This window comes from Stegostoma tigrinum, chromosome 18, assembly GCF_030684315.1.
Source record: "Stegostoma tigrinum isolate sSteTig4 chromosome 18, sSteTig4.hap1, whole genome shotgun sequence".
Classification (NCBI taxonomy): Eukaryota; Metazoa; Chordata; class Chondrichthyes; order Orectolobiformes; family Stegostomatidae; genus Stegostoma; species Stegostoma tigrinum.
In genome coordinates, this window is record NC_081371.1 from 43,255,585 (window position 1) to 43,282,723 (window position 27,139).

The following is a 27,139-nucleotide window of genomic DNA, read 5'->3' on the forward strand; positions in this document are numbered from 1 at the left end:
CCACCCACAGCCTCCAACCTCATTGTTCCCCAACCCCGCACGGCCCGTTTCTATCTCCTTCCCAAAATCCACAAACCTGCCTGCCCTGGTCGACCCATCGTCTCAGCCTGCTCCTGCCCCACCGAACTCATCTCCACCTATCTGGACTCCATTTTCTCCCCTTTGGTCCAGGAACTCCCTACCTACGTCCGTGACACCACCCACGCCCTCCACCTCCTCCAGGGCTTCCAATTCCCTGGCCCCCAACACCTCATTTTCACCATGGACGTCCAGTCCCCATACACCTGCATTCCGCATGCAGATGGCCTCAAGGCCCTCCGCTTCTTCCTGTCCCACAGGCCCGACCAGTCCCCCTCCACCAACACCCTCATCCGCCTAGCTGAACTCATCCTCACCCTCAACAACTTCTCTTTCGATTCCTCCCACTTCCTACAGACTAAGGGGGTGGCCATGGGCACCCGCATGGGCCCCAGCTATGTCTGCCTCTTTGTAGGTTACGTGGAACAGTCCCTCTTCCGCACCTACACAGGCCCCAAACCCCACCTCTTCCTCCGGTACATTGATGACTGTATCGGCGCCGCCTCTTGCTCCCCAGAGGAGCTCGAACAGTTCATCCACTTCACCAACACCTTCCACCCCAACCTTCAGTTCACCTGGGCCATCTCCAGCACATCCCTCACCTTCCTGGATCTCTCAGTCTCCATCTCAGGCAACCAGCTTGTAACTGATGTCCATTTCAAGCCCACCGACTCCCACAGCTACCTAGAATACACTTCCTCCCACCCATCCTCCTGCAAAAATTCCATCCCCTATTCCCAATTCCTCCGCCACCGCCGCATCTGCTTCCACGATGAGGAATTCCACTCCCGCACATCCCAGATGTCCAAGTTCTTCAAGGACCGCAACTTTTCCCCCACAGTGGTCGAGAACGCCCTTGACCGCGTCTCCCGCATTTCCCGCAACACATCCCTCACAGCCCGCCCCTGCCACAACCGCCGAAAGAGGATCCCCCTCGTTCTCACACACCACCCCACCAACCTCCAGATACAACGCATCATCCTCCGACACTTCCACCATCTACAATCCAACCCCACCGCCCAAGACATTTTTCCATCCCCACCCCTGTCTGCTTTCCGGAGAGACCACTCTCCCCGTGACTCCCTTGTTCACTCCATACTGCCCTCCAACCCCAACACACCCGGCACCTTCCCCTGCAACCGCAGGAAATGCTACACTTACCCCCACACCTCCTCCCTCACCCCTATCCCAGGCCCCAAGATGACTTTCCACATTAAGCAGAGGTTCACCTGCACATCTGCCAATGTGGTATACTGCATCCACTGTACCCGGTGTGGCTTCCTCTACATTGGGGAAACCAAGCGGAGGCTTGGAGACCGCTTTGCAGAACACCTCCGCTTGGTTCGCAATAAACAACTGCACCTCCCAGTCGCAAACCATTTCCACTCCCCCTCCCATTCCTTAGATGACATGTCCATCATGGGCCTCCTGCAGTGCCACAATGATGCCACCCGAAGGTTGCAGGAACAGCAACTCATATTCCGCTTGGGAACCCTGCAGCCCAACGGTAATAAAGTGTACTTCACCAGCTTCAAAATCTCCCCTTCCCCCACCGCATCCCAAAACCAGCCCAGTTCGTCCCCTCCCCCCTCTGCACCACACAACCAGCCCAGCTCTTCCCTTCCACCCACTGCATCCCAAAACCAGTCCAACCTGTCTCTGCCTCCCTAACCTCTTCTTCCTCTCACCCATCCCTTCCTCCCACCCTAAGCCGCACCTCCATCTCCTACCTACTAACCTCATCCCACCTCCTTGACCTGTCCGTCTTTCCTGGACTGCCCTATCCCCTCCCTACCTCCCCACCTATACTCTCCTCTCCACCTATCTTCTTTTCTCTCCATCTTCGGTCCGCCTCCCCCTCTCTCCCTATTTATTCCAGAACCCTCACCCCATCCCCCTCTCTGATGAAGGGTCTAGGCCCGAAACGCCAGCTTTTGTGCTCCTGAGATGCTGCTGGGCCTGCTGTGTTCATCCAGCCTCACATTTTATTATCTATGTTCTTCTACTGTGATGGGTCTATCCAATTGGCTAGGATATACCCAGAGATGGTGACAGAGGAGTCTTCAGCCTTAAACTAAGCAAATAATTATTTTGGCCTTTAATGTTATTTTGTATTGTGCCTAATTCTTTTTGTTTCCTTAAAAAAAAATTTTGTTCAATTGTTCATTTAATAAACAGTATTAAAGAAATAACGTAGAGAGCTGGTTTGCTGTAATTACTAAGCCTGATAGAGAAGAAATCTGCTCTTCTGAGTAAGAGTGGCACAGTGATTAGCAGTGCTGCCTCACTGCACCATAGACCCAGGTTCAATTCCAGCCTTGAGTGACTGTGCGGAGATTGCTCTTTCTCCCAGGGTCTGTGTGGGTTTCTTCTAGGTTTTCCAGTTTCCTCCCACAGCCCAAAGATGTGCCATTTAGGTGGATTAGCCATGGGGAAAGCAAAGTTACAAGGATGGGTCGGATCTGAAGGGGATGCTCTTCAGAGGATAGGGTGGGCTCAATGGGCTGAATGGTCTGCTCCCACACTGTAAGGATTCTATGAATAAATGTTAGTTGAGTCAGTGATACTGTGCAAAAGAAATCAGATTTAACTGAACATGCCCACGATAAAGGAAACAATGATCAAATTATTCATAATTTTAATTCGTCTTCTGATGATGAAACTTAGACCTATCTGTCAAATGGTCACAGTAACATTTTCATGTTGAGTGAGCGTGATCACAAAATTGAGGCTGACGTTTCAATCAGAAGCTCTGCAGTAATAAGTACAGAGAGCCACCTGTTGTCTTATCATTGAACTGCACATGGATTTGAGATGCAAATTAAGTCCCAATTTAACAAGTTCCACAAGCTAGTCCCTCTTAAAGGTTTGATATCATGTCCACACCATCTGCCACAAATTTGTCAACCCATTCCTTCTAAAATAGTTTGCAACTTTGTTTCAATTAAAGTACAATTCAGGTCTTTCCTCATGCTTGATCATAGCCTCTATGCTGATAAGCACTTCATTCCAAAATTTTTGAGCAGCATTCCAAATATTGTTTAAATGAAACTCCAAAAAGTACAAATAATCAGTCAGTGCAGCCAAGGAAGGGTTCCTGCTGGTAGTAATCATGGAAACAGTTTAGGTCTTTTCCAGCTGGCTCCATTCTGTACACGCTTATGTCAGTTCATGTGGATTAAATAAGAATTCCTATCTTAGAGCACTTAATATTAGGTTATCAGCAGTCATATCTCATAACTATACATTACTGAACTGTTAATTACAAGCATTTTCTAGTCTGAAAGTGAGGAAATATTAACCCCTTGCTCCTCACAGGTAAGGTGTATCAGAACCAGAAAATTAATTTTTTACAATTAGGAAGCTCCAAACTTTAAAACTCTCAAAAATTTGAAGAGATTGTAATGAGTTCAGCCAGGTGGACGTCATAAAATGTGAGTTCCCTAATTGGGGCTGTTAATCTGGTGCAGTCAGGGAGCCCTGGCTGATAGACATGAACAGGAATGCCAGCCATTCTGTTCACTTTGAGAGCTCTTGCTGAGTAAGTTGGATCGTTGTCAAGGATTCTCCATGAGTAAATAAAGGGTGTCTTAGTGACAGGATATCAGCCTCTGTGGTGTTATTTCATGTATCTACTTCTGTTTTAGGTGGTTTGGGATAGGCAGAGTAGTTAACTCTTGAGAGATAGATCAGTAAATATAATATTGAATGAGGTTGTATGTCTCAAATTGTTAGCAAGGATGTTGAGAAGGATTTCCCAAGGTTTATTAAACTTGGTAACAAACAGGAATAGGTAGTCTTCAGTCCTACAGGTGTGTTTCTTTTCAGCACTGCTTCTTGGCCAAAAGGTACAGAAATGTTTTACCAAGAAGAGATTAGCTGCTCTTCCAATTACTTTTCATAATTAGCCACTTAGTCTCCATTTGGTCAACCTCAGTTGATCTGAGGATAGACTGTAATAAACTGCTATATAACTATTAACTCTTTCATATTTGAAAAATAGATGATTAATGTTCATAAGGGAAAACAGTCGTGTCCAATATTAGATACGCATAACACACTCAAAAATAGAAATTTCTGGAAAATCTCAGCTGGTCTGGCGGCTAGGAACTGGGGGGAGGGTCACTCGTAACTCTGATTTCTCTTCACGGATGCACAGCTTTTCCAGCAATTTCTATTTTCTTTCTGATTTGCAGCAATTTTTTCGCTTGCTATTATTTATAACACATACCCTGGTCGACATTAACTCTTAAACCAGTTCTACCAAAAGGAATAGACCATAGGACAGAGGGGAAGAATTGAGCCAGTTGGCCTACCAAGTCTACTCTGCTATTCAATCATATCAGATGTGCTTCTCAACCCTATTCTTCTGCCTTCTCCTTGTAACATTGATTCACTTATTTATCAAGAATCTATCCATCTCCATATTAAATATGCTCAGTGACATGGCTTCCATAGCCTTCTGCAGCAAAGAGTTCCACAGATTCATCACCCACTGGCTGAAGAAATTCATCTTCACCTCAGTTTTACACGGTCGTCCCTTCACTCTGAGGCTATGCCCTCCGGCCCTAGTCTCCCTTACTAGATCTTCTCCACATCTACTCTATCCAAACCACTCAGTATTCTCTAAATTTCAATGAGATCACACCACATCCTTCTAAACTCCACCAAATATAGACCCAGAGGTGTCAACCACTTCTCATCTGACAAGCACTTCATGCCCAGGATCATTCTACTGGAGCCCTTCCAAGGCTGGAAAGTCCTTTCCTAGAAACAGACCCCAAAACTGCTTGCAATATGCCAAATGCAGTCTCAGAACTTTATACGGCCTCAACCATACATCTCCTATCTTTACTCTTGACATGAACGCTAACATTGCATTAGCCTTCCTAACTGCCAAATTAACCTACATGTTAACCTTGCAAGAATCCTGAACTAGGGCTCTCAAGTCCCTTTGTGCTTCAGAAGCCATTTCCAATTTAGAAAATAGTCTACACCTCTATTCTGCCAATGAAAGTGTGTAACTTCACATTTTACCACAATGTATTCCATCTGCAACTTCTTTGCCCACTCTCCTAGCCTATGCAAGTCCTTCCTCAACCTCCCTGCCCCCACAACAGTACCTGTCCATCCACCTATCTTTGTGCCCTCTGCAATGATGTCCTCAGTTCCTTCATCCAGATTGTTAGTGCATCGCATTAATAGCTGTGGTCCCAATATTGACCTGTGCAGAACTCCAGGGTTATGAGCCGTCATATGATAAAGCTACTTTATCCCCATGGTCTGCCTACTGCCAGCCAGCTAATCCTCTATCCACGTCAATACCTTGTCCCTAACACCATGGGATCGTATTTAGCAGCCTTCTGTACAGTACCTTGACAAAGACCTTCTGAAAATCCAAATAGATCATGTCCACTGGCTCTCCTTTGTCTAACTTGCACACTACTTCTCCAAAGAATTCCAACAGATTTGTCAACCTTCCTCTTAATGAGGCCATGCTGACTCAGTCCTACTGTACCATGCGTTCCCAAGCTCTCTGTAATATCATCCTTAATAACAGGTTCTAAAACAAAAACAACATAGCTGGAAAAACTCAGCAGGTCTGGCAGCATCTGTAAAGGAGAAAACAAAGTTAACGTTTCGGGTCCAGTGACCCTTCCTCAGAACTGATGGTGGCTGGGAAAACGTCAGTTTATATGCAGAAAATAGGGAAGTAGGTGGGGTAGGGAGTAAATGATAGGATAGAGCCCAAAGAAAGAAAAAGATGGTTGGACAGACAAAGGAGTTGCTAACAATCAGGCTGGGAGGGTGAATAGTTGTTAATGGGGACTGTTAGTGACTAACAACAGGAGGTGTGTAATGGCAGGCTATGTAGTAGCAAGGCCTGCTGTGTGGGGTGGGGGCGCTGGGATATGGGAGAGTTTAGGACCTAAAATTATTGATCTCAAATATTGAGTCCAGAGGGCTATAGGGTCCCCAAGTGGAAAATGAGGTCTTGTTCCTCCAGTTCGTATTGGGCTTCACTGGAACACAGAAGCAAGCCAGAGACAGAGATGTTGGCCAAGGAGCAAGGTGGTGCAATGAAATGGCAGGCAACAGGTAGTTCAGGGTCTTTTTTGCGAGCAGAATGTAGATGTTCTGCGAAGCAGTCACCAAGTCTACGCATCATACACATGCCTTGGGACTATGCTGTCTATTTCTACCTTGCCCCATTACTACAATACAGCACTGCAAACACAACTTACAATGATTTTCAGTAACTGTCTTTTCTAAAAATACAGTAATTTATTCCTCAGTTTTTCATTGTAAAACAACCCCCTTCCCAACTCAGCACTGAATCAAAGATAAATTAGAATAAAATGGTGCAGCTTTACATTGCTTTTAGATAAGGCTGATTCCGAAATCAAATTAGCTAGGTGTCATTTCATCATGTTTCATGAATGATTTCTCTCAATGAGGTCTAGTGAGTTTTGTTATGCATTTGTCCCAACTACGTATCACACTCCTGTGGCACCCCTCTTCCCCACTGTTAGCCTGACCCTTATATTTGCTGCTGGTCAAGAATTTGTCACTGCCAGAGTAATCCAGGGCTCCAGTGCCATCACCATGTTGGAATACTATCACTGGGTTTGATGGAGCATTGGCAGTTCAGATTTGGCCTTCAACATGCACGTACTGGCACAGCAGCATCAAACCAATGCTTCTCTCATGACCCTAAATATCAACTTTCCTGCTTCTCCAATTTCCTCCAACTCCACACTGTGTTGTCTCTGACTCCAGCATCTGCAGTTCCTGCTATTTCTCTAGGTGGTGTGCCTGACGCTTCTTCACACAAAGAACTGCTCAATCCTACCTTCTATAATTTAAGCACCAGGCCACACAGCTCAGCTGTTCTCAGTGACAACTCATCTTACAACAATATAAATCACTGCTAATGTTTCTTTAGTGCCCACCGTCATCCAGCATCTTATCATTGATCAGTGTAGAACTGCTACACGCAGGGAAGCTGTCAATTGCTTCACAGCATTCACTTCTATTCACAAACACCAAAAGCAAACAGAGATCAACCAAACAGCAGCTGTAATTGCCCCTCAGAAAAGAAGCAAACTGCATGCAACCTTTACCCAGCTCTCATCAATGTTCCTTCAGGCTGTGTGGCAGCACGCCCAGGCAGGTACTCCCTGGGGGTCCACCTAAAGCAATCAGCAGGTCGATACCATTCACAGCATGGATTTCCAGTTCTGGAAGTCACTGCCACACATGGAGTTTGGAATTCTGTACAGAAGAACAGAAAGGCACCAGCAGGCACACTGGCTCTAACCTCAACTGTCACCCATGGCACTTGTCGAAGAATTAACAGTATCACATCTATGACCTGCCTCAGTTAGGAACTTCTGTTGCAGAGTTATCAGCCATGGTCACAGGGAGTAGGTTTTGTTTCCTAGTAGCGATCCTTTTAAGGCATGTGCGCCCTCAATTGATGTAAGAACAAGAGAATTCTTAATGGTATTGATATCATGGCTGCTTCTAGAGTACCACGTGCAAATTTCCAAGACTTTGCATTGATTATCACGGATCACTCACACATTGGTGGAATGGAACACTTTGCTACTGATGAACTCACTTGCAGTTTGATCTGGTTCTCTCAACATAATGTCTGTGCACAGTCTCTTGTGGCCTGCTCTTGGGGAAATGAGATGAAGTGATGCAATGTGGCAAACTGGCCTTGTTATATTTGTGGGTAGACAGTCAAGATATCTCACCTAGATCTTCAGTGGGCCCTTAGAAGGAATACACACTGGTACAAATCATTGGTCAGACTATTTCTGAATATTGTGTTCAGTTCTGGCACCTTATTTAAGGAGGGATGTCAAAGTCCTGTAGATGGTACAAAGGATGTTTATTAGAATGGTACCAGGAATGAGGGATTTTGGATACAAGGAAAGATTAGAGAAAACAAAAACAAATTACTGGGAAAGCTCAGCAAGTCTGGTAGCATCTGTGGAGTGAAAGCAAAGTTAATGATTTAGGTCCAATGAGCCTTTTACAGAACATTAGTGAAATTGGGCTTATCCCCCTTGGAGCAGAGAAGATTAAAAGTTGACTTCATTGACGTGTTCAAAAATGTGAACGATTTTGACTGGGTAAGAAAGGATGTTCTGTTTACATCAGTAACTAGGGGTCACAATTTCAAGATTGTCAACAAGAGACCTAGCAGTGACATGAAGAGAAACTTCTTTTTTTAGAGAGTTGTTAGAATGTGGAATGTACTTCCTGACAGAATGGCAGAGGCAGATTCCATATGAGGCTTCAAAAGAGAGCTGGATATATATTTGAAAGTGATTAATTTGGAGGGCTACGAAGATAGGGCTGGAGAGTGGGGTTAGCTGGATAGCTTTTTAGGAGTCAGTACAGACATGATAGGCTGAATGGCCTCCTTATATACTGTAAAAATTCTATGGATAGTCCAGTGCAGCTGTCTTCCTGAGCACAAACAAATGAGATGGCCACCCTCTCCCTCAGGGTACAGGTCCCACCCCAGTAGTTGGTTGGTTGGGTGACAGTGGCCTGGGACATTTTTAGTCAGTGCTCATCTAGTGCATTCTTCTAGAGGACATGGGATTGAGGATGATTGATGCTGGCCATTCTGTATGTCCTGTTTATCCTGAGGCCTTCAGCTGCAAATTTGTCACTTGGAGTCTGTTCAGCATCTGCTGGAGGTTCCTGCTGGATCTGTGCTTACAACATATATGTTCCTCTTCCATTTTTCTGGCCTCTTTGATGCATCAGTGTCTTAGTAATGCTGACTCCTGATGCAGAAGCAACAGAATAGGTCCTCAGTAAGTGAGCAGTCAGCTTTCACATCATTTCCAAATGTTTCTCCAGTCAATGAGTCATGGAGAATTCTGATGAAGAGGAAATGGCTATACCTGGCTCTACTTTGACATTGGACATTATTCTGATAAATTCACAACCAGCCATGACACAAAGAGCCAGTAGGTGAGTGTAAGTGCTACATAAGTACTGAACTCTTCTTCCAGACCAACAACATCCACCATCCATCATTGCATATAAGACAATGTTGCATTATGCTCACGCATTAATTTGAGAGGAAATCAGTTATATCTTCCTGTACACTGCTTGAGGTCTTTCACCTGCTTTGCAGTTTGCAGGTAAATCTTTTAAGGTCACCTGTGACTACTTCTGCTTCACAGGTGTCTATCTGCAATTTCCATGCTCCAGTGAAATAGTCAACATCATTTGTGAACAACATTTGCACTCCATACAGATATACACTGACTGCATTTCACATGCATGATGGTATGATTGCAAATGACGTGAACTATGTAAGCGCCTAACCAACACAACTGCTTTTTGAAGAACCCTCCTTCCTCAGTAATGGAGCCCATATTTTTGGCCAGCAAATGAGCACTGAGTCAGCCCACAATGAGGAAGATGCCACTGAGGGTATATTGGAAGAGAAGAAATCTGTTGCCAAAACGATTTAAGAATGATGAACAGGTATCCAAGAGACTGCCTATACTTAAAGTAAAGAAGACATTTGAGCTAAGTGGCATGAATCCAAGGGAAGTAAAAACATAAATTTCTATGTAACTGACAATAACTTATCAATTTTCCAGAGATTCAGATCTGGAATCAGAGGGCTGAGGAATTGCAAACATTGTGCCTTTGTTCCAAACAAAGAATAAGGATAAGCTAAGTAACTACAGACTAGTCAGCTTTATATTGGTGATAGGAAATTTCCTAGAAATATAATTTGGGACTAAGTTAATCAGAACTTTGCCCAGACAGGTCAATGAAGAAGAACCAGCAATGATTTCTTGATGGAAAATCATATTTTATTAACGTGTTTGATTGTTTTTTTTTGAAGAGGAAACAGAGAGGGTTGAGCTGAGTAATGCTGATAATGTGGCACACATGCACTTCCAGAAGGTATTTACTGCAACGCTGCGCAACATACTTGTGGGCAAAGTTCCAGCTCACGAAATAAAAGGAACAATAACAACATGAATGCAAAATTGGCTGTGACAAGATAAAACACAATGATTAATGGATGGTTTAGGCCTAGGGAAACGTTGTATTGGAGCTTCGCAGGGATCAGTATTGGAATATTTGCTCTGATGAAGGGTCTAGGCCCGAAACGTCAGCTTTTGCGCTCCTGAGATGCTGCTTGGCCTGCTGTGTTCATCCAGCTTCACACTTTGTTATCTTGGATTCTCCAGCATCTGCAGTTCCCATTATCATTCATTATCCTGGACTTTGTTTTTATGGCCATAAAGTACAAGAGAATGCTACACTTTAGGAAGAAAATAAACACATTGGAGAGATTGCAGAAGAAGTTTAGAAGAATGGTTACAGAAGAAAGAAATTTCAGTTGCGAAAATAGGTTAGAGAAATTTGAAGAGAGAACACTCAGGTATTTGGTTGAAATATTCAAAATCATGAGACATGTGGACTGAGGAAGTAGGAAGAATGAGGGGACAGAGATATAAAGTAATTCGAAAAAGAAGCAAAATTTTCAAAGGAAAAAGCTGCAGATCTTAGTCAAGGGGAAAAGCTTTATCTTGCAACAAGTAGTTACGATCTCAGAGTGCACTGTCTGAAAGTGTGAACGGAGCAGGTTCAATCGAGGTATTCAAGAGGGAGAAGAGTTTTATGAAAAGACAGAATGTGCATATTTACAGGAAGAAGGCAGGAGAATGGCACTAGTTGGGATGTTTCCATGGATAGCTGGATTAAACACAATAGGTCAAATGGCCTCCTTCCACACTGTAACACATCTAATACAGAAGAATACAAAATAGGAACAGGCTCAATCCATCTGCATATAGTCCACATCCCTCCATTCCTTGCCTTTTCATGTGTCTGCCTGAATACCTCTTTAATTCACTAACTGTGATTCTTTGGTTAATGGGTCTCAATTTTATTTTCAAGCAGCATTGCACTCTACTTTGAAAGGCTCTTTTTATTTATTTTCTTTATTCCTTTTCAGACAAATTAATATTTGAGGGATTAATTCATGAAAATACATTCTAAATTTAGGGTCAATATAAAAATCTCAGCAATGGTTAAATCACTGCGATTTTGCTCTGAAATTTTATGTCTTCAATTAAATGTTAAAAATAGGCTTCAGGTTGACAGATTGATAACTCAATCTTATTTACAATGCTGTTGCATTCTCATTTATAAGTATCAGAATGACTTAGACGAAATTAAATTATAGGAATGTATGTTTGCAAGTACTCCTGATAGTATCACTTTGTTTTATATTAATTCAAATAAATTTCATAGATGTTAACCAGTCGTAGTTCTGGTTATTTTAAGCTTAACAATTTTTTTTCATCTTTATCATAGTCAGATCTTCCCTATAAAATAATAACAAGCCAATGCAATATTCTCAATTTTACTAACAGAACAGCATAAACCGTGTAAGTGAGGACAAATTTAAATGATAATTTTGTTCTGATTTTAACATAGGGCAAGAGGTCACAGTGGGCCTTGTAGAGTGAATGGCTTGACCAGAATCATTGCTATGAGGGCTGGACCATTTTACCTATAGGGCCTCATCCGCACACTTCATGCCTGACGTCTGCTTAAAACAGAAAAACTGGTGACAGTGACTCTGGCTATTGAAGTGATCACTCCAAAGTAAGGATTACCAGCAAATGGGAGAAACCCAGTGTCTGCTTTTGACACCTGGAGATGCACTAGTGCAGTCCTTGGTCCACTGGGAAATACAAGATTAATACATTTTCTCCCACTACCTCTGGTTCTGCTCGTTTTTGTTGTGGCTCAGTGCTCTGAATTCTGAGTTACAAGACAATGGGTTCTGGTGAATTGAAATCAACACGTAATATTTCAGCATTGTTATAACGCTATTTGTGGGAAACTGCAATCAGCAAATTGGCTACATATTACCTATATGACAAAATCACCGTATTTCTTTACTTAAAAGTACTTTGAGATCCGTTGAGATCAGGAATGAAATAATACATATTCAAGTTTTTACTTTTCTATCATGTAGGCTGCCAATCCAGTGCAGTGTTGAATGAGTACTGAACTTATAGTAAAACTATCTTTTGGAGGAAACATTAAATTGAGACCTCATCCGCTTTCTCAGGTAGACTTAGAAAATCCCATGACACTATTCTGAAGAAGATCAGAGCAGTTCTCCCTGGTGTTCTGGAAAATATTTATCATTCATCAGAATCACTACAATTGAGCTATAGGGAGAAGCTGAATAGGCTGGGGCTAATTTCCTTTGAACATCAGACTTTATAGTGTTTTACTAAACCATGAGGGACATGGATAGGGTGAGCAGCAAAGGTTTTTTTTCCCCTTAGTAGGGATATTCAAAACTAGAGAGCATAGGTTTAAGAAGGGAAAGATTTAAAAGGGACCTAAGGGCAATGTTTTCATGCAGATGATGGTGACTGTATGGAATGAGCTGCCAGAGGAAGTGGTGGAGGCTGGTACAATTACAACATTTAAAAGGCATAAAGATGGGTACATGAATATGAGGGTTTAGAGGCCATATGCTGGCAAATAGGACTAAATTAAATTAGGATATCTGGTTAGCATGGGCGAGTTGGGCTGAAGGGTCTGTTTCAATGTTGTACATTTCTATGACTGACTTTATAACAAGGATAAGCTTATTATTGTCATATCTAGGGTCCTGCTCATTCAAGTTGGCTGCAGCATTTCCCATGACTCTGATATCCTTTAAGAGTAATGGCTTTAAATAATTTTGGAATGCTTCGGAGTTGTGAAAGCTGCTTTCAAAATGGCACCAGTAAATTTTCTGCGAAGTCGGCACCGTTGCAAGTGTGGCATGAACAAAGTGGCTCTAAATCTTAGATAACAAAGTGTGGAGCTGGATGAACACAGCAGGCCAAGCAGCATCTCAAGAGCAGATGCTGCTGGGCCTGCTGTGTTCATCCAGCTCCACACTTTGTTATCTTGGATTCTCCAGCATCTGCAGTTCCCATTATCTCTGGCTCTAAATCTTTCCATGTTTCGACATAAACAACACTGTACAGCTAAAAACTGAAAGCGCTCAGACATACAAGGACAGAATAGCGACCCTCCTACCTTTCTGCATAAATTGACCGCTTATGAGAAAAACAAACCTTAGCCACTGGAGGGAGCCCTCTGTCAGTCTGAATTGCTCATAGCTTGTTTTCTTCAACGTTTCCTACAGTGCTATACCAATACACGTCAGACATTTGGAAGAGTTTGTCTTGCAAATTCTTTCCTTTTTGGCATGAGTTGCTATTGCTTAATGTTTTCACTTGCCTTCCTGTGTCCTGTTGTCTTTCAACCTTTTTCCTTTTTGAATTGCATTTAGTTTATTGTTATTACTCATTGTGTGGATATCTTTGTATGGATTCTCTTCTTGAAGTGCTGTAATAATGTTCCATTAAATAATCATCTGATTCATAATTTATTCAATCTGCTATTTCTTTCATGATTCTCATTGTTTCTGATCCCTGCTGACTGCCTTTTAAACATGAATGTTTCGCTGTGTGTTTCAGCTTTCTGATCTTCATCCGTGGCCAAGTAGGTGAAGGTAATCCTGTGGAGCAGTAAAACCAGAAGATATCGGCTAGAAATTCTAATCTGTGGGGTGCCTACTGATCTCAGGCCTCGACAGAAGCTGGCTCTTTGTAATTGGTCTCAGCGCGTTTTGTTGAAGTGAAGAAGGTAAAAAGAGGAAATGGGCGATGTGACTGGATTATCCCCCCCCCCCCCCCCCCCCCGGCCATGGACATGTTTTCAGAAAGATAGAGGGGATTAGCCCCTCACCTTCACACCAATCACTAACCTGGTGCCGTAATGCAAGTGCTTGGGTAAGATGACAGCTAGGCCACCTGCCCTGGGACTTTCGAGACCCCAAATATTGTCCTGTTACAATTATTGTCCAGGTTTCTGGAAAAATGCCCTCAGCAGATGTTGCATTAGCATTTCCTGAACTCTAGCAAAGATCATAACAGAGCTGTTCCCAGGCAGTGTCAGCATAATGGACAAACTCATCCCAGACCACTGTTTTACACACCCAATGCATAACAAACTGTTGGCCTACCGTTTCGAACAGCGGATTTTGAAACTTGGGAGTCTCAGTATTCGCACTCATCTGAGTCCTCACTCTCCTCTGACCGAGCCTAATGCCTGTCTGCAAATACACTGAGTTTTGTAGTGGACTAAGAACAAAGAACAGGACAGCACAGAAAGTAGCCTTTCGGCCTACCATGCCTGTGCTCACACATGACAATGTTCTAAACTAAAAACCTTTCACTTCTCCTCGGTCCATGGACTGTTTAATACTGACTAACACTTGGTGGAAATCAACATCTACTTGACCCAGTGCCCTTCTTCTGTCCTGATCTATAACAGTGCAGCTGTGAACTCCTCTTTAACCTCAGTGCAGGTGCCCTCCTCACCTCTCTCCTGTTTAGATTTTGCTGTGACTCATGTGACCACACACACAGGCTTTGCTTCACTGTTCAAGAGAAGGGAGCAATTGCTAACAATGTCTCAAATCACCAGGGAAGCTACTCTCGCAGTAGCTTTTCCATCACGTACGATCAAGTTCACTGATCCTACTAGCTGAGGATGCAGTGATTATTGCTCATTTTTAGCTAAGGCCTGTTTGTAGGTTTTTAGCTTTGACTATACAAGGGATGTAGTCTACTTCAGGAGAAATTTGTGATCATAGTTACCTGCAATAAGCAGCCAACAATTTGCACCCGTTTTCTAAGTTTCTTGATTTTGTTATGAAGCAACAGTTTAGAAATGATATATTAGTTAATTAGAAAAAGGAAGTCTGAAACTGACAGAAAAGAATGCTTTACCAATCCAGAAACTATCCTGTAAAATATTTCCCATGAAATACCGACTGAATAGTAATATTATTGTAGACAGTTGTTGAGTGTACTCATTTTGTTTTGCTTTTAATTGTATCTAGGTGCAATACTCTAAACTGAAAATTATGTTGAAGTGTGGTAACCGAGCCAAATCAGACGCACAGAAGTGTTCCTGTACAGAATAAAGCCAGTCGGCCTTTCTTGCCTGCACCAGACCACTAAATAAGCATTATTATGCCATTCCAATCTCCCCATACCCTTGCACACTATTCATATCAAATAATCTTCCAATGCTCTGTTGAATGCCTCAGTTGAACCCACCTCCACCACATTTCCAGACAGTGCACTCAATGCCCTAACTATTTGCTAAGTGTTAAAGTTGCTCCTTGCTTCACTTTTGCTTCTTTGACAGATCACTTTAAACTTATGCCATTTTGGTTCTGCTCCTTTTCTGAGTAGGAATAGTTACTCATCACCTACTCTATCCAGCCCACTCATGATTTTGAAAACTTCTATCAGAGTTCCTCCTAACCTTCTTCTCCTCAAGGATGTCAGTCTCAATTTCTTTAATCTGTCCTCATAGTTGTAGTTCCTTATCTGGAACCAGTCATAGAGTCATAGAGTTATACAGCGTGAAACAGAACCTTCGGTCCAATTCATCCACGCCATCCAGATATCCCAATCTGATGAACCCACTTGTCAACTTTGGCCCATATTCCTCTAAGCCCTTCCTATCCATGTACCACAGAAATGCCTTTTAAATGTTATAATTGTACCCATCTCCACCACCTCCTCTGGCAAGTCATTTCATAAAAGCACCACCATCTGCGTGAAAATGTCCCTCAGGTCCCTGAAAAATCTCCCCCCCCCACCTTAAATCTATGCTCTCGAGATTTGGACTCCCTGCCCACTTGGCTTTTCACTCTATCCATGCCCCTCAAGATGTTATAGACCTCTATAAAGTCATCTCTGAGCCTCCAATGCTCCAGGGAAAAAAGCCCCAGCCTATTCAGCTTGACTCTATCACGCACACTTTTCAAACTTGGCAACATCCTTGTGAATCTTTTCTGCGCCATTTCATGTTTAATAATATCTGTCCTGTAGCAGGAGGCCAGAATTGAATGTAGTATTCTAAAAGTGGCCTCATCAATGTCCTGTACAGCTGCAACATGACATCCCAACTCCCAGACTCATTGCACTGACCAATGAATTTAATTGTGCCAAACACCTATCCATCCTGTCCACCTGCAACTTGTCTTGTAAACTGCTTTTGCACTCTCTTAAATATGTTCAAGTCCTTCCTATAATGTGGTGTCTACAACTCTACATGATTCTGCAGACAAGATCTAACAGGATGCCTATATAAGTTCCACATCACCTCCTTGCTCCTGCACTCTCCACCCCTATTAATAAAGCCAAAGATACGTATGCTTTATTTACTGTCCCCTCTACCTGTTCTGCCATTTTCAATGATCTGCATGCGTATACATTCAGTCCTCTGTTCCTGCATGAACTACCTGCCCTCTTATTTACCCCTTGCCCTGCCCCTCCCCAGTTTGAATTATACTGTGTTTTATGTTCTTCCAACCAAAATGCACCACTTAACACTTCTCTGCATTGAAACTTATCTGCCATGTATCTGTCCACTACACGAACTTATCTTTGTTCTTTTGGAATTCTATACTAAACTTCTTATAGTTTACAAATCTTCTAAATTTAAGGTCATCTGAAATATTTGAATTTGCACCCTAGATGCCAAGATCTAGGTTATTAATTTAACATGTCTCAGATAAGTCAAAAAGCTGCTATCATCGGCTTGAGGGATAAATCTAAAATGTTATAACTCCATTTAAGTCAAACTTTGAGATCATAATAATATTATTGACCTATCACCAGGAGTACTATCAAAGCATGTCTGCAAAGTTATTTACCTTTAGGGGATGAGGTAGTTTGTCTGAAGTCAGCCAATTGGAGAATAGGAAATCTGGCCTGATTGAATAAATATTGCTTTAAGTAACCATGGCCATGAAAATTTGATTTCTCCAATTCCTTCAGCAGCAGTAACAGGAAGTTATTCCAATTCTGGGAATGTAGTATGCCAATGAATATGTGACAAGCATTGAGGACTTTTTTGAAACTCAAATCAACTATTATGACAACTCTGATGAAGGGTCTAGGCCCGAAACGTCAGCTTTTGTGCTCCTGAGATGCTGTTGGGCCTGCTGTGTTCATCCAGCCTCACATTTTATTATTATGACAGGCACTTTGCATTCAAGAGATAACTGTGGGCCAGTCAATATTTTTTGCTGTGTAAGACAGTTGGTGTGAAGATATCCAAATGCTACAGGATTAGACAGCAATGCTTCAGTAGCAATCTTCTTTGACCCTTGTTCTCCCTTCATCAAGAAGTCAGTACAAATACACAATCATTATATATGCATTATATTGTAAACACTTCTGCTTTTGAAATGCAGGCAACTTGCATATTGTTAACTAAATGCTGCTGGCAGTAAGCTCAATGCAGCAATTCCACACTAATGTACTTTTGTATTTTTTTTAGTTCTTAATGGTAATTTTTTTCAGGGATTGGAAACACATGTAGATTATTTATTAGACTACTAATTCCAATGTTAATTCAGACAGATGGGCTTGAGCTCGGTATGACAGGTCAGCACAACATCGAGGGCTGAAGGGCCTGTATTGTGCGGTAATGTTCTATGTTCTATAACATCTTTGAGTCATAGTTCGCTGACTTCAAGACTTACTCCAGGACTTGTGCACATAGATGAGGCGACTCACCAAGGCAGTTACAGCAGAAAGTATTACATAGAACACAGAAAAACATAGAACAGTACAGCACACCACAGACCCTTCGGCCCATAATGTTGTGCCAACCTATTAACCTACTCTAAGATCAAACTATCCTGTATATCCTACATTTACTATCATCCATGTGCCTATCCAAGAGTTGCTTAAATGTCCCAAATGTGTCTGACTCCACTAAGACAGCCGGCAGCACATTCCACTCACCACCACTCTTTGTGTAAAGAATCTACCTCTGATATCTCCCCTACACCTTTCCCTAATCACCTTAAAATTATGCCCCCTCATAACAGCCATTCCCCCCCCCTCCGAAGGTTCCATACTTGGACCATTAAATGTAGCTCTCTTTGACTTGTTTTCAAGAGATGTTTAAGATCCCATGGCACCAAGAAATTAGTAACTAGTCAATTGTCTGATTGCTGTTCATGGGATGGTGCTGCAAGGAAATAGATGTTGTATTTGCTTAAGTAGAAAAGATGCAAAGTAACTAACGAGGATTTACATAGCACCTTTCACTAATCCAGGATCTCCCAAAGTTATCTTACCAACTGTTTTTAACCACTTTTTGAATGCAGTCACCGTTAGAAGGCAGGGAAGCACAGAAAGTATATAATTTACTCACAGGAATGCTCCACAATTAGTAAATAGCCAGATATCTGTTTTAGTGATGCAAAATGAGGGATAAATACTGGCCATGATATTGCTCCATTGCCGTTCTTCTGCTAGTGCTTTGGAATCTTCCATATTCACTTGAGAGGGCAAATGTGATCTGAATTAAAAATCTCATCCAAAAAGACAGCGCTTCCAATAATAAACACTTTTTAAGTACTGCTCTGAAGTATCGGATTAGATCGGGTGCTAATTTCAGAAGTAGGTCAGCATAATTCGTTGTTTTACTAATTTTGAATTAATTATAACAAAAGCTTTTGTGTGAATATATTATCAGTCTTATATCTGAATGGACTGTCTGTAAACTGTTCCACAAATATTTTGCTACGCCTTTATTTATAATGTAAAATATCATAACTTATTGCACTGTAATTGCTCTGTCCCTATTGCACTACTGCAGTGCCACAACTGGTGGGAGGGTATAATAATTATATTGCAGATTTACATAGGCAGTTTGCATTATGAATGGAACATAGGAATTGTAATGAATATATAAATGTATGATTTTTAAGTGAGAGCTTAATTATTATCAGTAGCAATAACATTTCAAAGAACCTGGTTTAAATGATTGCCCTGCTCTATAATCCGTTTTCCTCTGAAGATTAAACTCTGCTAGCTTTCCCTATTTGCAACATGCACAGAGACTAATAAGTCTATCTATTAATTATTATAAACAGTACGCTCTGTCTCCTCTTCATTCAGGAAGCCCATGACAACTGTATCTCTTTTTCGTTTCCACTATATTCATTAGGTGCACATCTGGTGTGATTCTGCCCTGTCACTTTTTAAATCTTGTTTCCCATTAACATGACAGGCTATGATTCTACATTTCCACACCAGTTGATGACATAGAGCAGATTTGTCAATGTCTTTTTAATTGTCATGTTTTATCAGTAACTGTGGATTCTAACTTGCAACATAGGAATTTAAACAGTATAAAATATTGCAAAAAATTACTAATTTTCTTTTATAACAGTATTGTTGCTTTTTTTCTATTGAATTATGTGGCTGTGTTTTTTAATGTCTGCACTTGAAAGTCAATCTTGAATAGCTAGTCTTATTGATTGGAAGGGTTATTTGCATAATATCAATGGATCCTGAGTATATGCAATTTGCAGAATATTCCAGAATGCAGGCAATGCATTGACAAGAATTAAATAATCCCCTCAGTTTGGACAGGAAGGGGAGGATTGAAAATTGCTTTGCATTTTCTGAAATGCTTGAATCAAGGTGGGAATTGATTTCTAAAAGATTTTAATTCAGCCAAGTGATTAATTAATAGAGACAAAGAGGTTGCTCTGCTTTATGATGAAGCCCTTACAGAAAAACAAAAGCAACACATCTTTACAGGAACAGCTGTTACCACATGAGAGAGCATTGGGACAATGAACAGCTGGTCATGGTTCTTGGAGAAGATCGGGCAAGAAAGCAGACTGGTATATGGAGCTTTTTTTTCCATTGATCATTGATTGTGATTGTAAATATGACATAAAAATAATTTCAAAATATTTTTGAGCCTTAGTATGTGACAAAAACTCCACCAAAACATTCAAAATTTCATATGGGCAAAATGCCAGGTACGGGGAAACTGTTGTTGGGGGATCTGACATGTAGGAATGCACACTTGATGAGGGATTAATTGTCCAAAAGGGAGTAAAAGCAAGCTTGAATCCAATTCACCTGCACCATCCCCACAAAAGCTTGAACCTGCTTTCCTCATTGCAGTCATGGAAATCTCCTTTGGATTACTTTCACACCCTCAGAAGCATCTCTGAGTACTGCTTCCAGACCCTGTAACCCTACTCTCGTACCTCCAAAACCTACCTTACTATTGAAATTAATGTGATGGCATAATTTTCTAAGACATCATTTTCACTACAAGTGTCATTATGGGAGATATGTTAGTAATATGTTAATAATCTTACATTTGTGCATATGTCACATGATAAATTGTAAAGTTCCACATTTATGCTGAAAACTGCAAATATTAATGTGTCACACTGACATTTAAGTCTTTACAATACCATCTCTGGCAGTAAGTATAGTTCTGGCAAAACAACCTTACATTGGTAGTCTTCTCTGATTAGTTTTACTCTCTGGGTGGAATTACCAGGCTCTGAGATATGCAGCAGATGACACATTAAGAGGTAGAAATCTCCACGTCGAGACAATCTCCACTGCATCCCCACTTTGTTCAAGCAGTGTGGCAAGATTCTCGCCAGAGAACAGCGAGTTCCTAATTGATGCGTGCACTTGCTCACTAAATGACTTGTTAACAGCCCAACCTACCACAATTTGCAATCCTACCAAATCTGCCATGCAAGCTAGCTATCAGGTAAACTCAACACAGAAAACAAAGTATGTCCTTGGCAGGTTCAACTTGCCACTTGCTCCAAAAGTCTCCATGTTGGACACCAGGCACCAATAGGTAGCAATTACTTGCTTAGAGCCAAACCCCCTGCTTCTGGTCTTAACCAGGCTGCACGTGTTGACTGCTCACTCACTGTCATAGACACCACTCACTCTGATACTACCTGGATGCTTGAAGCATCCCTGCCTCGCATTGTCTTTTCCCAATCAGCCAGACATACCTTGCATTACTATGCTTTGCTTTTTGTACAGAGACAAAGCCAGGAAACTTGCCACAATTGTTTCAGATCAGTCAAGAGGAATAGCCTGCACTCAGGAAATCCTGGCACAGCAAGCCAAGCGCTGCCTCCAATATCAGTCAAGGTCCTGCTCAGGGCAGTCAGAGTCAGCGCTCTCTGCTCATCAAGGAACTGAATGACTGGCAACATGCCGACTGTTTTGACTGCTTCTGCTCTGTTGAGGGCAGTTTGGCTCTGAGAAGGAGAGACAGGCAGGTATTGCAGAAGATGAAATTGGGTGACACAGCAATTCCCGTAGGTGCAGGTGGGGATTTTTCCCAAGTGGGTGAATAGGCAGCACACAGGGTATGCAGGATCAGTGGAATCAGTTTGGACTGGATGAGTTTGAGTGGTGAAGATGCTGCAGGAAATATTTGGAGTAGCCAATAATGAGCCTTGCTGGGAGTTTGGTACATGAGCAGAGATATAAGGAGTTTGAGGTTTTGGAGAGAAATCGTGGCAGTCTCACTGACAGAGTAGAGATGGACATTTGACCTTCTTCCTACAATGCTGGGCATTCCTCCCAAGGCTGAGACTGTTTCAATATGAGTGGCAATCTTAGGCCAGGCTGGCATGGTCTGATATCATGGCCTCCATTGCTGGTCCTGCTGGAAGGGGAAATTGCGACAGTGCACCACTCTACCAGCAGCTCCGGGGGCATGCCCACAAAACAAGATGGGGATTTACTCCTATAGGCCATGTTCGGACAAATGTCAGGAGCCATGCAGGGCAGTTCCACACTAACAGTGTTGTCCGGAACACAACAAATTGCAACATCGCCCAGGATACCAATCAAATCCAGTGAGTCATGATTAGCTCCAGTAGTACGTAGTAAGATGATGAGATGGAACCACAGCTCGATTTCCACCATGATTGCTCAAGCAGCAATTAAAGTAGCAAGTTTGTCAAGATACAGTGAGGAAACCCATTCAGCCTTATAGGAAGAATCATAATACCAAATTCGCAGGATCTCATACTGAGCTAATTGATGGTAAGATGCTGCCCATGATATCTCATGTCACTGTGCCTTCTGATTTACTGGCTAAAATACTGCAACTCAGTACTTAACAATAAATTGAGAGCATTTTGGGCCTGCAAGACTGCAATGGCTTCGATCAAAGAGCCATCACCACCCAGATATGGGCAACCTATACAGTTGGGTAAAATGCCAGCCTTGCTAAAAGGGTCGACTCTCCAATATAAAAGAAATAGAACAGATAAGATGACTAAAATTGAGTTCAGCTGAATCAGAATCGACCTCCAAACCATCAGTTTGTGACTAGGCTGGATCTAGGCTTACCTGATGCAACATCACAGCAGACAGTTAACATACTCAACTTCTTTTCTAAGAAACAATTAAAGTACCACATTTGATACAAACAATCTAAAGCTAGCGTTGAGAAATGCATTGAGAATATTCAATTTTCTATTAATTGTTTGCTCAGAAGCATAGATTCGTCGAGGTCAATATTAAGTTATTAGGTTTCCACAGAGGAACACTCTTTCAGTAGAGCATCATGTTTTGAGTGATCCATGGTAAGACAGAGTATGAAATCATTATACCCACAGGTAAAATGCTATAATATAGTGTGGAATCATGAACATCTCTCTTAAAGGCACATTGACATACTGACCATGAGCCATAATACAACAGCAAATGTACAGGAAACTTGCATTTTTATGTACCCAATTGTAGGTAGTTTGGAGACATTATTGGAATTTTCCTGGTATGGCTTGAGCCCTCTACTGAGACCAAAGCCTGGCAGGGGCTTGGCATTGTGTATGTAGTTGGGAGTGCTACCCTTTTAAGAGAGCTGGTCAGGTAACCAAAATTAGCAGAGCTTGGATGTAGTTGAGAACCAGCTATGGAGCTGTGAACACCATCAATAAAGTGTTCCTGTTCAGATTTACCATTCGTCTACCTGATATTTAATTCCTGGTTCCAGGAATGCCAAGTTGGTTCATGTCTTATGAGGCTGCTATGTTCAGTCACTCCTTCCACAACCAGACCCACAGAGAACGGTGCACCAGCACTGAAACTGCTCTTTGGTTCCTTCCACAGGGGTGGTCTGTTCGCTGTGGTTACGGTTTATTTAACAAAACTGAGACGTGTGCAGAGGTTGCGTCCAGCTGATGGGTAATGCTCACCGTCTACCTTTTCCAGTGTCAATACCCTCCTTTATTAATGCGTCTGCCCATGGTTAGATGGTCTCTGATTAAATCTGATGCCTGAAGAATCCTCCCTCCTCTCGCACCCCCAAAATATCTCAGCAATGTCCCTTGGCTTGGGGACCACTTTGCAGAACACCTATGCTCAGTTCGCAACAAACAACTGCACCTCCCAGTTGCAAACCATTTCAACACCCACCCATTCCCCCCCACCCCCACTCCTCGGACAACATGTCCATCCTGGGCCTCCTGCAGTGCCACAATGACGCCACCCGAAAGATGCAGGAACAGCATCTCATATTTCACTTGGGAGTCCTGCAGCCCAAGGTTATCAATGTGGACTTCACAAGCTTCAAAGCCTCCTCTCCCCTGACTGCATCCCAAAACCAGTCCAGCTAGCCCCCACCTCCCTAACCATTCCTCCCACCTCAAGCCCCACACCCATCTCCTACCCACTAACCTCATTCCGCCTCCTTGACCTGTCCATCCTCCCTGGACTGACCTACCCATCCCTAACTCCCCACCTACACTCACCTTTACTGGCTCTAACCCCACCTCTTTGACCCATCTGTCTCTTCTCACCCTATCTTCTCCTTTCTCCATCTTCTATCCACCTCCCCCCTCTCCCTATTTATTTCAGAATCCCCTTCCCCTCCCCCATTTCTGAAGAAGGGTCTCGACCCGAAACATCAACTTTCCTTCTCCTCTGATGCTGCTTGACCTGCTGTGTGCATCCACCTTCATATTGTGTTATCTCAGATTCTCCAGCATCTCCAGTATCTCTCAACAATACCCCTAATTGACAACCACCTCAGTGATGGCCAATATCAGAAGTCACATTTCCAAGGTTCACACCTGGGTCAAAGTGCAGCAATCTCAGGAAGACTAGGATTAGAGGCTAGGCATGTTGTAACAGGAGGAGAGATTGAATCAATTTAGGATTGTATTCCCTGGAGTTTAGAAGTATAAGAGGGATCTCATGGCAACCTATAAAATTCTAACAGGGCTAGTCAGGTTAGATACAGGAGGGGTTAAAACATCTTTGTATCAATAACATTTTCTTTTCTCTGAAGCTTAATTTTAATTTAGGTTTTGTCTTAATCCAATCATAATCATTTCCAAAATTCAACTGAATTCTCTGGTTTGCTGACTGGAGAATACTTCCAAATGACTGGTTGGTGAGCCCGTTTGATGGCGCCATTTTGTTGCACACCTGAAGATCTCTTTCACTTGGCATGAGATTTGCAAAGTTCTCAAAAAATGGGAAACAAAGTGCCACAGAGATAACTGATTTTTTTTGTAGTAGCCTTCCTTGAGGTTGATAACGAATGCAGCTGATTTGACATTGGTGGTGAAGTCAGGGCCCATAATTTTATAGATAGTTCCTTTCTGACCATCTATATCTAATACTGAAGACCATAAGAAACCTCGTAATTCTAAATGTTGAATATAAACTATTATTCGTGTAGTTTTATGGATATTTACATGTATAAGCGAAGGTTAGAGTTGTGAAATGATATTAATATTTTTCCACTTGGAATTGGCTTGAACCAATCTCAATATCATGATGTAACTCGGAAATGTTTGGACAAACAAAATGTAATTGTACCTAACAAATGTGATGTATGTTACTTCCACTTGTAGCTGCATGTATGTTTTGAAGCTATATCTACCTAGTAATGCTGAAAGGTACACTATTTAGAATTATACACCATTGGAAGTGCTGAGGTACACTAGTGATTATACAGGTAGCGAATAGACCAGCTCCAATCACTTTCACAAGGAATTACACCTAATATACAGGCAATTTTCAGAAGGATGCACAAGTCAAAGTTCCCAACATTTAGTGACTTAGGCACAGCTTGCAGGACAATCTGTGAAGCACCTTCTTAGTCACTGTCATTGACAGTGGTAGAGTTTGTTATATGGTAGCTCAGACATGGGCACCCAACTATGTGTCTCATATCTTCAAAGAGCAAATCTCCTCTCTGAGCTCTTATTAACTTGTGAACAATTACCTGGATGATTGAAAAAATACTTTGAAGTAGATGACTGCAAATGGAATGCCAACATCACTGTGCTCATGTCTCTGTATTGATTCAGTACGCACTAGGTTCAATTGCATAGGTTGGTTGCTGTTAAATGTGCTGTAGGCTGGCACCCTATACTTTGAATTGAATTCAGATTGGCCAAATTAATTTATTTAGGGCCTTCACAGCTGACCGGGAAAAGAAGCATCCATTTTATTACTTTCAGGTCAAATTCAGTTGGATTTACAATGTGAAAAAGCAGAGTTTAAGTAATTACTTTGCTTGGCATTTTTCAAAATGAAACTAATTTAGTGACTTGACTTGAAATAATAATGTTGTGAGCAAGAAAGATATCACCATAAGACCATAAGCCCTAGGAGTGGATGTAAGGCCATTTGGCCCATCGAGTCCACTCCGTCTTTTAAATTATGGCTGATGGGCATTTCAACTCCACTTCCCTGCACTCTCCCCGTAGCCCTTGATTCCTCGAGAGATCAAGAATTTATCGATCTCTGCCTTGAAGGCATTTAACGTCCCAGCCTCCACTGCGCTCCGTGGCAATGAATTCCACAGGCCCACCACTCTCTGGCTGAAGAAATGTCGTCTCATTTCTGTGTTAAATTTACTCCCTCTAATTCTAAGGCTGTGCCCACAGGTCCTAGTCTCCCCACCTAACGGAAACAACTTCCCAGCACCCACTCTTTCTAAGCCATACATTATCTTGTAAGTTTCTATTAGATCTCCCCTCAACCTTCTAAACTCTAATGAATACAATCCCAGGATCCTTAGCCGTTCATCGTACGTTAAACCTACCATTCCAGGGATCATCTGTGTGAATCTTCGCTGGACTCACTCCAGCGCCAGTATGTCCTTCCTGAGGTGTGGGGGCCCAATCACAAATAAGTTGGACACCAAGAAGTTTATTCTTAGGTGTAATAGATTTTCTGTAGGCAAAATATCATGTGGTAGAAAACGTTGTAGCTAGATTGTTGTATATGACACATGTAGCCTCTTTTCTTAACTTATCTATTGAACGATAACCATTGGGAAGCTGATAGTACTGTTGGGCAGCCTACATTGGTGAGAAGATGTCAGCCTAGATATTGTAGTCACTGACTTTAAAGGAAGCAGTCCACAATGATCTATCAATTTCTATGGTCTTGGTCTCCTCTTTCTCCAACATTAATTTGCGTCTGATAACAAGGCATGACAATCACCAAGCAGTCAACAATGGTAATGTCATCAAAAATCATAAGCCGCCAATCACATATGAGTTCTCACAGACACAAAAACAGTGAAAATGTGCCAGTTATCATTCACTTCGCATAAGGTTTACAGAAAGGGGGGAGAAATGAGAAGCATACTAGCAGCTGAAATTTCATAAGCAACCTTAAAAAAATTAAAAAGCTACAGAAATTTTAGCATAAGATGTTGGTCAGCAGTAGTCATTACTTAGTAGGCCACTAAAAATCCAAATACATTTCATTAATAAGCCATTTGTTTCTCAAAGGTTTTACAATGAAACTGTACAAACCCATAAGGTCTCAACAGTTCAAAGGTTTCTATAGTGTGCCAACTGCAGGTCCTTAACAGTGTGTCATTTTAAGGATCTGGAAATCATTGACAACAACGTCTAGAGTTATAGAGTCATACAGCATGGAAACAGACCCTTCGATTCAAACGGTTCATGCTAAACATAATCCCAAATTTAACTAAAGTAGTACCATCTGCCTGCTCCTGGCTCATATACGTCTAAACATTTCCTATTCATGGACTTTTCCAAATATCTTTTAAATGTTGTAATTGTACTCATACCCACCACTTCCTCAGGAAGTTC